Below are 12,523 nucleotides of genomic sequence, written 5' to 3'. Positions count from 1 at the left end.
CACTAAATCGTTGGTTTTGGCCCTATGCAATAGTTTACACAGTGCTCCAAAAATCTCTATTTCAGATTCATTTATTTTTGGTTAAAAAACAAAACAAACAAAAAACTTCCAAATGCTACCTAAACATTCTGTTTAGGGAAGTGGTATAAGATCAAGGCATTATCAACCATTAACAATTTAGCATGAAGCACAGGACAGGTCAGGTATATATTAGTGGAAGAAAGAAAAGAGATTTAATGATGGTAGGATTGAGGTAAGGATAAAGAAAAGTGGGGAGGAATGGCCCTGGTTTCAAATGACCCATGCATTCCTCCTCTAATGCCCACATGTCCCATCTATTATAATGTCAATATTTACATAAAGTGGAAATTTCCCTTCAGTGATCTCAAAGGATTCTTCCAGCTTGAAAAAGTCGGTACCCATTCCCTCGTTTATATTCTTCAATGTAGAACAGATGAAAGGATTCTACATCACTCCTTAAAAGAAAGTAAAATTTTAATTTGCAAAATAAGAACATATTATGTTAAAGTGACTACAGCTCCTCTGGGCTAAGCATTTATAATTACTCCAATATAATTATTTAGTGCAAAACAATCTTTTACTGCAAAGATTCAGCTAGTGGTTAAGGACATTTTTTGTGCTGCACAGTAATTCAGGAAAACATTTCTAAATCTTTTTAAAGTTAAAGAAAATAATTCTAAGGTCTATGAAAAGCACCACTCATTATGAGGTGGAAGGCATTCATAAATAATGTCTTGGAGAGTTCCCGAGTAGGTTGTGAACAGCCATTTTTGTGCTGCTTCAAGGCTTAGATGAAGACAGGTGTTAATTGCGATGTTCTCTTTTGCAAGGGTTGAAGTTCCTCCACTGATGATACTCAAATCTGTCATTTGATAACAACCTGATGCTGACTGTTGTACCCTTACTCTTCTGTCTGGTGGGAAAAAAAAATCTAACATAGTCAGTTCTATTCCAACAAACTCATTAATGTCTATTTTCTCTTCACTCTTTGGAAGTACAGAATGAGGAAAATCACTTCTTACACTTATTCATCAAAATATATATGTTGAGTCCTCATTGGCTCCAGAGCTTGAGCCAGATCAGGGTTACAGGAAGAATGAGTGAATGAATGAATGAATGAATGTAAAAGTACAGGGTATTTGGACTTCCTTAACTAAATGAACGTAAGTACCTTATTTCTTTAAGTAGATAATGTGTTCAGCTAAACAGATGTCTTCAAGATGGGCATATTAGCTGTTCAGGCACTATCAAGACAGTCTCTCCACTTGGAGGAGAGCTTTTCAGTTTTAGATGCTCAGTATACCAGTTCATACAAAGATAGACTTCTGAAAGGATGATTTGTACAACCCAAACTCACAAGAAATCAACACATAAACAAATGCTCATATCATTTATAATGAGAAGATATTCATTCACAGCAATAAGATAGACAAGATAATTTAATATGTATCTAGTCAAGAATATTTAAAGTTGCTGAGTACTGTAGCAAACATACTTTTAAAAGGATAGCTGAGTTCCCAGCAAAGTAAATCCCCAAGACTGAAGTTTAAAAAGAAACTAATCCAGAACAGTGAAGACATGAAGAGACCCCACTGATGTCTTCATCTTTTGGGAGGAGGTGGTGCTTTGGGCTGTATGACATAGAAATTATACCTACTAAGGCTGCTTTATATGCTGACACTTCCTCAACAAGTAAAGAAGACAGAAAAACAATCAACCTCCCACGGGTTTAGGGAAACAACAGAAAGCCTATCTGTCTAATCCCAGATTTGGAGTGGTAAAACAAGGTCTCCCCTAAGAATTAGTAGGAAAATGTTGACACTTCCAGTATATTTGTGCCTGAATTTATACTTTCCTTATAGTCTAGGAGTACACAAGCTAAGACACTGATAGAAATTTCATCTTGGATGGTAATTACACTGCAGCACTGTCATGTGAAACAGATTTTGAGATAAAAATTAATATGCAGAAGGATTATTAAAGTGCTCTTGAAATCTACACCTGGAATTAGGGGAAGAATGAAAGACTCAGCACAGGGAAAGACAAGCTTCAGCCAACCCCTCAAGGAGTTCTAAAGATTAGATGGCCCTTAAAAATTGTTCTGAATAGGGCAAGAAGTAGGGCCTATAGAACTCTGAGATGACAAGTCTCTGGATGCTTGTGACCTTCAGTCACAGGGCAATGTCATAAGGGGGCTGACAGCTGACCACTGTCTGTTGGTGGGACTGTCAGTCTGAGGGCAATAAGCATCTTATTCCTGAAGGAATATCAGGGTGGACATCACTGTGTCAACTGTAGTCATCTGGCAGAAGCACACACAAAGCAACTGTGAAGGAGAAGATCCTCTACCCAGCATTCCAACAGATTCATCCAAGCAGCATGAAGATATAAAATAATGGTATAGTTGTCATAAGAGCAGTAATAACTAACTTGGCGGTATAAAAACCATTTAGAGCTAAAATATCATATGTGAAAAAATATGAAAGTTTAAAAGGAGTCAATCAGAATTCATGGGTTCCAAGGTCCTTGAACTGCTCTTATTAACTGATTGATTTAAGACTATAAAGTTAAGTATATTTATTAAAATCTAAAAGGAAATTTAAAATATAGATAAATAGAATCTATAAGTATTTAGCAAGAGACATTAAAATATAAAAACAGAACCCAAAGCAATCCACACATTTAATGTAGTCCCTACATCAAAATACCAACAGCATTTTCACAGGGGTAGAACAATCCTAAAATTGTGTATGGAATCACAGAAGACCTTGAATAGTCAAAGCAATCTTGAAAAATAAAAACAAATCTGGAGGCATCTCAATTCCACATTTCAGGTTACATTACAAAGCAGTAATAATTAAAACAGTATGGTATTGGCACAAAAATAGATCAATGGGCTAGAACAGAAACCCCAGAAATAAGCCTACAATTATATGATTAGTTAATCTTAAACAAAGGAGGAATAAATATACAATGGGAAAAACAGTCTTTTCAACAAATCATGTTGAGAAAACTGGAGAGCCATATTCAAAAGAATGAAATTGGATCACTTACTAAGACCATATGCAAAAATACACTCAAAGTGGATGAAAGACCTAAATATGAGATCTGAAACCATAAAAATCCTTGGAGAGAGGACAGGCAATAGTGTCTCTAACTTTGTCCATAACAACATTTTTCTAGACATGTCTCCTAAGGCCAAAATAAACTATTGAGACCACATCAAAATAAAAAAGTTTCTTCACTGGAAGGAAAAAATAAACAAAACTAAAAGGCAACTTACTGAATGAGAGAAGATATTTACAAATGACATAACTAATAAGGGGTTAATATCTAAAATATATATAAAGAACTGATACAACTCAACAGCCCCCAAAAATAATCCAAAAAATAGGGCAGACCACATAAATAGAAATGTTTCCAAAGAAGACATACAGATGGCCAACAGACACATGAAAAGATGCTCAATATCACTTATCATCAGGGAAATACAAATCAAAACTACAATGAGATATCACCTCACACCTGTCAGAATAGCTAAAATCAGCAACACAGGAAACAAAAAATGTTGGCAGAGATGTGGAGAAAAAGTAACCCTCTTGTGGGAATGCAATAGGTATAGCCACTATGGAAAACAATATGGAAGTTCCTCAAAAGTTAAAAATACAATACCATACAATTCAGTAATCATGCCGCTAGGTATTCACCCAAAAAATACAAAAACACTAATTCAAAAGGATACATGGGAAGCATCCCAAGGAGCCATTGATAGCAGAATGGATAAAGAAGATGCGGTATATATGAACACACACACACACACACACACACACACAGAAAAGAATAATTTCATTTGCAATGACATGGATGAAGCTACAGAGTATAATGCTAAGGAAAATAAGTCAGAGAAACATAAATACCATATGATTTCACTCATATTTGGAATTTAAGAAACAAAACAAAAGAGCAGAGGGGGAAAAAAGACAAACCAATTAACAGACTCTTAACTAGAGAGAACAAACTGATGGTTACTGGAGGAGATGTGGGTTGGGGGATGGGGATTAAAGAGTGTACTTATCATGATGAAGAAAGAAAGAAGGAGAGAGGAAAAAAAAGAAAGGAAGGAAGAAAGAGAGAGAGAAAGAAAAAAGGGAAGGATGAGGAAGGAAGAAAGGGAGAAAGAAAAAAACAAAAACAAAAGCTAAAGTAATCTATAGCATACAATAAAATTATTGAAATAAATTGAAATATATTAGTAATATAGTATATATAAACAAATAAAATATATTTGGTGTAAGGCTTAAAATTAATATGTTTCACCCTGACATCTAAAACTGGAGATCTTGAATGGCTTAACTGCAATTCCCTCTACCAACTCTAGACAAAGAATTCTCTTTATTATGGGTTCCAGTCACAAGAATTAAGTGCCACCTCAACCTCTTGTTACTACAAAGTCTGTCTTCCACAGACCATGCTTGTTCACTCTGCTTGCGTGTGCAGCCTTCACATGTTTAGCTATTCCTTAGGCCTAGTGCAGGACTCTCTCACTCACTGATTGACAGGGAGGCTAAGTGAATAAAATAGATGATAATAAAAAGAGATATTTGGATTGGATTATTTTGTAGTATAAAAAATGCCAAAAGTAAACATGCATATAATATAAAGAGACAAAAGTATCAAGGTATATATATAAAAAATATATAGCAGACATTTACCAACCAAAAGAAAGCCACTGTGGCAATGTTAACATCAAACAAATTAAACCATAGGTAAAAAGAATTTATTAGAAATAAATACATTCACTACATGAGGGGCAAGTATACAGCTCATCAGAAATAGATAATAATATTAAACTTGTTTATACCTCATGACATAAAATCAACTATAGTCAGAATTACAAAAAAAATAAATGAGCCAGTAATTACACTGATCACATATTTGTCAAATAGGCCCATATTTAACCCTGCAAAAAGTATTTGGAAATTACTTATTCTTTTTATACACTCATGGAACGTTTATAAACATTGACTATGTACTATAGGTACAAATTTCAAAAAAGATATATAGACTTTATTATCTAACATTCTTCAACCACAGTGAAATACAACTAGAAACTAAACCAAAACTATGAACAAAGATTATATGATAATAATTAAAAATACTTCTAGATTATTCATTAGTAAAAATTATTTCGCAATAATAGAACATAATGCAAATATAATCCATTAGTAATCTATTGTTGAATAATAGATCATCCTCCAAACAGTGATTTCAAAACAGTAATGTTTGATTATGTCTTGTAGAGAGATGTCAGAGATTTGTAAGCAGCTCAATTGATTCTGGCTTGAGGGCTTTCTGAGTCAGCAGTCAGTTGTTGTCTAGAGCTTCATTCATTTGAAGACTTCACTTGAGCTACAGAATGCACTTTCAAGGCAGTTTAGTCACATTTCTGAGAAGTAGGTGCTGATATGGATTCCACTCCATGTGGGCCTCTCCACAGGGCTTCTTAAGCATCCTCTCAAGATGGTGGCTGGTTTTCCCCAGAAACTGAGAGGTCCAAGATCCACAAAGACCCACTAAGAGAAGCTCTTCACTAAGTTCAGCAGCCCACATTCATGGGAAAAAGGTTATATTCTGACTTTTGATGGAAGGTGTGACACATATATTGTAGACATATTTTAAAACTACCACATTATTTTATTTTTATTTTTTTATTTGAGTACAGTTGACATACAATGTTACATTAATTTCAGGTGTATAACATACTGATTTTACAAGTTTATACATTATGCCACGCTCATCACAAATGTAGCTACCAACAATCTGTCACCACACAACGCTATTATAATATCATTGACTACATCCCTTATACTGTGTCTTTTATTCTCAGGGCTTATTCATTCCATAACCAGAAGCCTGTGTCTCCCACTACTTTTTCACCCATTTCGTACATCCACCCACACTCCTCCCCTCTGGCAGCCATAAGTCTAATTCTGTGTTTTTGTTTATTTACTTTTTAGTTTCCACAGATGAGTGAAATTACATGGTATTTGTCTTACAACTTATTTCATTTAGCATAACTTCTAGGTCCATTAAATCTTGGTTTTTGAGCACAATTTATTCCATAAACATGCTTGTAATCCAAACCACTTGTATATATATGTGAATTTCCCCACAAAATGTAATGGAAGCTCATATGATTTGTTCCACAACCCAAAAATATTCATATAAAATGATTATGATAATGTAATATAATACAAAATAATAAAGAAAATACAAAACATAAAGAAAAAGAAACTAAGTAATCTGCACTTACCTTTGAAAATCTTCGTGGCTGGTGTGAGGGAGACAGGAGAGAGGAGGGTTATTGTGTAGGATGACTTTCACTATTACTAACAAGTTGCTGCTATTTATTAGCTCAATGGAATCTTTTTCTTTTCATGAAACTTTATCCAATGACATTTGCTTTTGCCTCCTTTCAAGGATTTTGAAAGGAATGTGGCATTGCATTGACAATCACCCACAATCCTGCAGTGAGAGAAAGAGAAAAAGAGAGAGAAAGAATCATTGACTCAGTTGTAATCATGTGGCATTCAGCATCACATATACTCATATTACAAGACATTGCTCGTTTGTCAAGTTAAAATTTATTAGTTTGGTCATCTTGCAGAACACTTGCAAAAGAAGTTACTTGAAATCCAAGGTTTTACTGTATATACATATATACACATCTTTTTAAAAAATGTTCATTTATTTTGAGAGAGAGAAAGAGCATGAGCATGGAAGGGACAGAGAGAGAGGGAGACAGAAAATCCCAAGCAGGCTCCACACCCAGCACAGAGGCAAACATGGGGCTCAATCCCACGACCCCGTGGTCATGAATTGAGCCAAAATTAAGAGCCATTTAACTGATTAAGCCAACCAGGCACCCCATATGTACAAATTTTTCTTATTCATTCATCTTCTTATTCATTCATCTATCAATGGACACTTTGTTGCATCCACACGACTCCTGAAACAGAATGCTACGGGCACCAGTGACAGTTGCAACAAAGTTTATTACAATGAGAGGCAAGGCCGACCGATCGGGACCAACACTCTTGATAAGAGTGTGGCCCCGAACAGCCGGGGTACAGAGTTTTTAAAGCCGATCACATCGTTTTATCATTATCTGGGAACAGAACAGAGAAACAGTTGCCAGATGAGTCAGAAACAGTTATCAAATGAGGTGATTATTTTAGACTTTCTGCTGCTAAGTTGCAACCAGTGGATCTCCTTGACCTTGTTTTTGATGCTCTTTCTGAGGTTTTGTTTCCTTCATTGGTAAAGCCTGATTCACAAGAGTATGAAGTATGATTTACAAGAGTAAAAGCAAGGTTGTTATCTTTTGACCTTCAGTGTCAGAACAAAGTTATCTTTCAAGCTAAACATTAGCCCTATAGTACAATTTAACCCTTACATTTCCCCCTTTTCTTGTCTGTGAATCAATCTCTTGATTCATCATTAGGAACTAAGGGGACATAGTTGGACTTAATCATAATTTTTATTTTATTAATTTGCCTTTTGACAACTGTACTAATCAATTGATAATGTACGGGTTAATAGTTAACCCGAGAAATAACAATAGCAGTGGCCCAGCTATGGTGGTGAGCAGTGATGTGAGCCAGGGGGACCAAGAGAATAAACTCTGAGCCAGTTTTTGTTCTTGATTCCTGTGTCCACATTTATAAAGTCCCCCATGAGTCCCCCACACGTATCATTATACAAACCCAGAAAATTTAAGCACCAGCCATGGTACCTTCAGTTATCCAGCCTTCCTGGTTCTTACCTAGAGCTGGAAGCCCAGCCCACTTAAGATTTCCCAGCACTGGTACATTAGACCCGGCCTCCATCCTGGCACTTTTCTTGTCCACCATCTTTGTTTTTTTTTTTTTCTACTTTCAACATACCTGTCTCCTACTTTCTGGTTCCTTCTCTAAATTACACACTTTTCCTGCCAGGCTTAGTGTCTCCTCCTCTCCGGAGACAAAGTGCCCTTGGTGGCTTGGCGTAGAGGCATGGACAGCCATGGGGAGTAGGTGACAGTGCCTAGCAGTGGAGTTAGGACACCCACCGTCAGCCGGCCACAGGCGTGCAGCTCCGATCATGCAGCCACATTGGGCTGGCCTGGGCACAACGTGGGCATTCCCTCCAGCGACCTATGCAACCCAGCCTGTATGTGAACTTGGATTCCTTCCTTCCCTCATCACCAGCGGCTGCATGTTGATGTCACGGGAGGGTGGGAATCACAAGCTTTATCTACTTTAAACAGTCACACATCTCATCAACAGTCTTAGAAGCATTACAACCTTCACAGAGATTTTCTTTCCTTGCTTCTTGGTGACAAAGGGGTGGAGGAAGGAGATGGAGCACAGACAGACAGACAGTGCCTCTGCTGCCCTGGGAACTGAGGGCAACCCATAACCCCAAACCAAACACAGGTTTAACTCTGCGGGATTGTCCATTTGAACCACCTGTGTCCTAGAGTCATGAAAAGCTCAGCAGATGGACAGGGATGTTCCATTCACAGCGTTCATCCAATTCTACAAAGAAAGCCATTGTCTTCCTCCAAGGATTTTGTGGGTTCAGGTCTGAAATTGTCCCAGATTTACAGGCTCCTGGAGCAGGAGAGCGTCTCTCTTTTCTCCAGCACTCCCGCCACCCGAGTGCCACGGGGAAGAGTATCTTACCTTCAGGATCCTGAAACCACTTTTGTCCCGGCATGTTACTTCCCCCTTTTCTTGAAATTCACTCCAAATCTTTAGGAGTGTAATTGGGCTCCGGTGGAAGCAAGGGCTCTGTCAAGATCGGTAGCTCCAAGGCACTTTAGACTTGTTTCTTCCAAGTTTTAGGGCTTTTGTTAGTGCGATGAGCTCTGTGTGCTGGGCTGAAGTTTCTGGGGGAAGGGTCTGTTGCCATAAAATTTCACGGTCTGTCATCACTGTAGTGTTGGCATACTTTTGCCCTTGAGATACAAAATTACTGCCGTCTGAAAACATGCTGATATCACGGTCCTGTAAGGGAATGTCTGTAAGATCAGAGCAGAGGGACGAGATCATTACCAAGGTTTCTGGGCAAGAGTGCAGAGGGGGCAGCCACTTAGTCCCATCAAGATTCTTATTCTGAGCTCCAGATGGGCTGCCTTTGAGTACTAAAAGCCTGTACTTTAGGGAGGCAAGGGGGAAGAGGAAGGAGAAGTTTTAACCAATCTGGAAGTTTTTCAATGAGGGTTCTCCATGCCCCAATGTATGGGATTTGGTCTTTGTGCCTAGAAAAGACAATATCATGAACCTTATATGCCAAAGTAAGGTCAAAGATCCCCTGTGAGGCCATTTCATCTGAAAGCTGGTCCTTTTTACCTCGCAGAGAGTTCGAAGGACTGGCTTCTTAACGTGGAGGCCGAAAACTGAGGCAGCTCTCCTATAGTCCTGGAAATGGGTTAGTATGAGACTCAGAGGGGTGGGGGTACTCTGATTTTGACCCATGACAAAGATAGGCAAAACTGACAAGGATGCACAGACAGTCAACAGGAAAAAGACAATTAAGACAGAGAGAAAACACAAGTTTGAGATCTCAAGGCCAGTAGGCTGTGGCAGCCACCTGAAAATAGGATCCTTCCTGACAAAAACCAAACCAAATGGGGTCCACCGGCGTCCCGGTAGGATCCTTGACTCTGGGTCTATAGCTGTGTCCAGCAGACCCTCCTGAGTCATTCAAATGGCATGCCCCAAGAATTCCTTACCTCTCCCAATCCCAAGCTTCCTCTCAGGGGTCGGTGGAGCAATCTGAGGAAAGGGCCCTGTTTCAGACCTTTAACTTTCCCGGCGGAACAATCCAAGGAAAGGGCCCTGTTTCAGACCTTTAACTTTCCCGGCCAACGCACCAAATGTTGCATCCACACGACTCCTGAAACAGAATGCTACGGGCACCAGTGACAGTTGCAACAAAGTTTATTACAATGAGAGGCAAGGCCGACCGATCGGGACCAACACTCTTGATAAGAGTGTGGCCCCGAACAGCCGGGGTACAGAGTTTTTAAAGCCGATCACATCGTTTTATCATTATCTGGGAACAGAACAGAGAAACAGTTGCCAGATGAGTCAGAAACAGTTATCGAATGAGGTGATTATTTTAGACTTTCTGCCGCTAAGTTGCAACCAGTGGATCTCCTTGACCTTGTTTTTGATGCTCTTTCTGAGGTTTTGTTTCCTTCATTGGTAAAGCCTGATTCACAAGAGTATGAAGTATGATTTACAAGAGTAAAAGCAAGGTTGTCATCTTTGACCTTCAGTGTCAGAACAAAGTTATCTTTCAAGCTAAGCCTTAGCCCTATAGTACAATTTAACCCTTACAACTTAAGTTGCTTTCATATCTTGGCTGTTACAAATAATGCTGCAATAAAGACAGAGGTGAATATATCTATTTGAATTAGTGTTTTCATTTTCTCTGGGTAAATACCCAGTAGAGAAATTATTGGATCGTATGGTAATTCTATTTTTAATTTTTTGAAGAACTTTTGTACTGTTTTCCATAGTGACTGCACCAATTTACATTCCCATCAACACTACCACAGTTCTTTAGAGCTAAACAGAAATAAAAGCATCACATCAAGGATGTAAAGCAAATAACACGGAGCTTAAAATAACAAAAAAAGAGACTAAATGGAAATATTAGATGGATGAAATTCATCAGCCAGGTGGTATTAATGAAATAAAAATAAATATGACAAAGATTTAAAAGTAAAGATCAACAAAACCAAAGTTGAGTATTTTAAAAGACTAATAGACAAACCTTAGCCATATCCCTTTATATAAAGAGAAAGAATACAGATGATTAACATTTGTATTAAAGTTTTTTATATACAAAAATATACTTTTAAAAAAGTAAATTATAAGGAAATATAAATTGGTAAAATAAATTTGAAGCTTCAGTGGACTGTTTCCTAGAAAAATATCTTAAAGTAATTACATAAGGTAGAAAACTTTTATAAACCTACTAAATTAAATTAATTGAATCAATACTTTAAAATGAACTTCAACAGGGGCACTGGGTGGCTCAGTCACCCACAGCCAGAAATGAAGTCTGACTTTTGATTTCAGCTCAGGTCTCACAGTTTGTGAGATCAAGCCTTGTGTAGGACTCCAGGCTGACAGCATGGATCCTGCTTGGGACTCCTTCTCTCCCCCCCCCCCCACTTTCTCTGACCCCTCCACTTTTCAAAATAAATAAATAAACTTTAAAAAATGAACTTCAATGAAAGTACCAAAATTATATTGATAATAAATTATATTTAAGAAACATAATTCTAGTCTTATATCATCTGTTCCAGAGAGTAGAAATGAAATAAAAAGAAATAGAAAAACACAGGGCAAGTATAAAAACAAAGCATTACAGACTAAGCTCACTTATAAAGACGGATGCAAATACCTTAAATAAAAAACTATAGCATATAATTTATAATGCGCACAAGAAAGTGATGTACCTTAAAATAAGTGTAACACATGTTTGCTACACTTTGGCGGAGAAATATATATAGTATTTTCTTTCAGAGAGAGAAAAAAATCAAAATAATTAGGAAAACCAAGATTTTGCTTCAGAAATCTAAATACCACAAAGATATTTAGTCGTTAAATACAATGCAATTCAAATATAAATATTAACAGGATATTTCACTGAACTCAACAGAACAAATCTAAAATCCATATGGATGAGCATGGGGCCAAGAAAAATTAAAATGATTTTGAATAAGAAAAACTTCAGTAAAGGGTTAACATGACAGCCTGAATCCCCAAAATCCACATTCCAAAGGTCTTCAAGACTGACCCCTGATGGGCTCTTGGAAATAACTTCTGAGCCCTGGGGATATGCTGCCTGATATGTCACAATGTGGCCCAGAGCTGCACACGTGCAAAAACAGATGTTCACCATAAATCACAGAATTAGCCTATACCATCTTGTGCCTTAAGAATACAGAGACATATCAGGCAGTGTATCCCCAGGGCTCAGAAGTTATCTCCAAGAGCCCATCAGGGGTCAGTCTTGAAGACCTTTGGAACGTGGATTTTGGGGATTCAGGCTGCCATGTTAACCCTTTACTGCAGTTTTTCTTATTACTTTGATTGTGAGGGGTGGGGCCACTGGAAACTGAGCAGCTGTCAGTCATGTGGGTGGTTCTTGTCTATGTCACTAACACCAATAAAAGCCCCACACACCAAGACTTATGTAAACCTTCCCAGTTGACAATACTGCACATTTTATTATATATAATGGCAAGGAATATTAAGTGATGTCTAACTCTACTAGAAAAACATAAGGGAAGCTCATGCCTAGTCGCTACTAGACTCTGTTGTACATACCTTTTCCTTTCTTGGTCTAATCTGTATCCTTCTACTATAATAAACAGTAACTGTGAGTATAACAGCCTGTCTGGGTACCTGGGAGTGTTTTGGGGGACTCCTGAGATAGG

At 37.7% G+C, this 12,523-nt stretch overlaps 1 long non-coding RNA gene across 1 annotated transcript; it reads right to left on the bottom strand.

The window, feature by feature from the left end:
- Nucleotides 1-6,333: 6,333 nt before the first annotated feature.
- On the bottom strand, nucleotides 6,334-9,986 carry LOC122221144. The gene is made up of 3 exons (XR_006203101.1): nucleotides 9,800-9,986; nucleotides 8,748-9,085; nucleotides 6,334-6,546 (listed from the first exon to the last, which is right to left on the bottom strand). It is a non-coding gene; the product is annotated as an uncharacterized LOC122221144 (long non-coding RNA).
- Nucleotides 9,987-12,523: the final 2,537 nt, after the last annotated feature.

Source organism: Panthera leo, chromosome B3 (genome assembly GCF_018350215.1).
Source record: "Panthera leo isolate Ple1 chromosome B3, P.leo_Ple1_pat1.1, whole genome shotgun sequence".
Classification (NCBI taxonomy): Eukaryota; Metazoa; Chordata; class Mammalia; order Carnivora; family Felidae; genus Panthera; species Panthera leo.
This window is presented reverse-complemented; position numbering and strand designations above follow the sequence as displayed.